Source organism: Dendrobium catenatum, unplaced genomic scaffold (assembly GCF_001605985.2).
Source record: "Dendrobium catenatum unplaced genomic scaffold, ASM160598v2 fragScaff_scaffold_52, whole genome shotgun sequence".
Taxonomy (NCBI): Eukaryota; Viridiplantae; Streptophyta; class Magnoliopsida; order Asparagales; family Orchidaceae; genus Dendrobium; species Dendrobium catenatum.
The window spans coordinates 18,551-20,514 of NW_021318514.1; positions in this window are offsets into that span (position 1 = coordinate 18,551).

Consider the following 1,964-nt stretch of genomic DNA (forward strand, 5'->3'; position numbering starts at 1 on the left):
GTTTGCTTCAAGGATCGTTCTGCTTGTTCTTTGTCTAGAGTTTCTCGTCCGTGGAAGGGTCGGTAGAGGAAAGGAGTTAGCTTTTGGTTGTGGTTCTCAGCCAGCTTCAGGAGGAAGCAAAAGGAGATAGGTTCTCTGCCTTGCCGGGGTGGCAAAAAGGAGGAGCAGGAAAAACGTGTGAAGTTCTCTTGTCTTGATTGAAGACACATCATGCATTAGAGTATGAAATGTTGGAATGGGATAAATATATTGGAATGAACAAAGTGTTGAAAATAAAAATAAGTTTAGGGGAATTGTCAGCTTCTTTATAAAACAATATGATAATATACATGGACTTATAATTTAAAATAATAATTTTTATTTTTGAAATACAGATTTTCATGTAAGAAGGATTAATCTAAGAGTTTTTAAAATAGCAAACATATATTATGATGAAATATATTTAAATAAACTTATTCATTTCATTTTCACTTTTTAAAAACTTTTATCTCTTATTATTATGATTATGATTATTATTATTATTATTTTATCTTAACATTCATTTTGATGATGTTAATTTTTTTTTTTTTTTTTTTGATTTCTCACTTGTTTCTAAATTTATATTGCCGTCTTTCCTAATTTATCTTCTTTTGTGTGTCTATCTATTTACGTGTCTTCACCTTGGAAAGGGGAAAAGCTTTTTTTGCTTTTGCGCAACCACTCTCGCAATGGAGTTGTCCTTTATAAAATTTATTGTAACCCAATTCTGAAATGTTATACCCTATACTATGCTGATATTGATCCATTCAAAAATTATAAAATATGTCCAAAAAAAATCAGGCTCATGACACTCATCGAAGGGCAGCTTGATGAAGTCTTCGTTGGGGAAAGAATGAAAGGTTACTATTGTGCATCAACAAAAATTAATTCAAAACAGAAAAATATAATCTCTTAAAATATTATTTAAAAATAAATATAACCCTCAGGCACTTAATCAAGCTCATAATATACTCTCTTAATGCATATGCAACTGAAGCATCATTTAACAAATGCCAGTTTCTTCGAACCTCAGAGATATCAGTTCTGATAGCATTCATCTCATTACTTCAGAACAAAAGAAATATTGCCCATATGATTCTGCAGCAAACAATTTCTTAATCATGCTAATTGATGGAATCGACTGCCTCTTTCAACCAAACAGCAGAAAGATTTAGGGCAGGAAGAGTTCTCACCAGAATAAGAACGTTAAGTTCTCCTAGGAAGAAGAACGACAATAAACAGAAAAAAAGACATAAGAAATAGTATTGGAGTCAGAAAATGTATTTAGAAGGGCCTAACTTAATTTTTTTTTAAATTTTCCTTCAACTTTTTACATCCAGGATTGGGACCGATATAATCAATTTTAAAAATGATAAAACTTTGATAGTGAATTAGTTTATTTTTTTTTTCCTTCACAAAATGACTTTCAGTCATCAAATCACTTGATTTCTGCTAGAACGGGTTCAATATATTAACTAAATACGTGATATTAAAAATCTCATTGCAAAAAAAAAAAAATCATAAAATCTCTTTAAGATCGAATCAATATAGGATTAAGCTAATATCGACCAAGAAAAAAAAATGTGAATGAATAGAAAATTAAATTGTGAGTTATTTGAACGGACGACCAATATTGAATCGCTTGATCGTAGGTTGTTTATTGGGCTTTTAAATTGCTTAATGATTTTAGAATTTGGCAATCTTGAGCTCGTTGGATTCGTCTCGTCTAGCCGCTCAATTCGACTATAAGCATGTTTTATTTTAAAACCATTTGGTAATCCAAATTATAATTTAAACCTTCCAAATATGCTTCGGGTCTTTGATCTGGAGTCATTTGGGTTCGGATTGAGTCGATTTTGGTGCGTTGGGTCCGTATTTTTGATACGTTAAGTTCGACTATAAGTTTGCTGCTCTCGTGGAACTTGCACGTTCCCTCCGCCCATGAT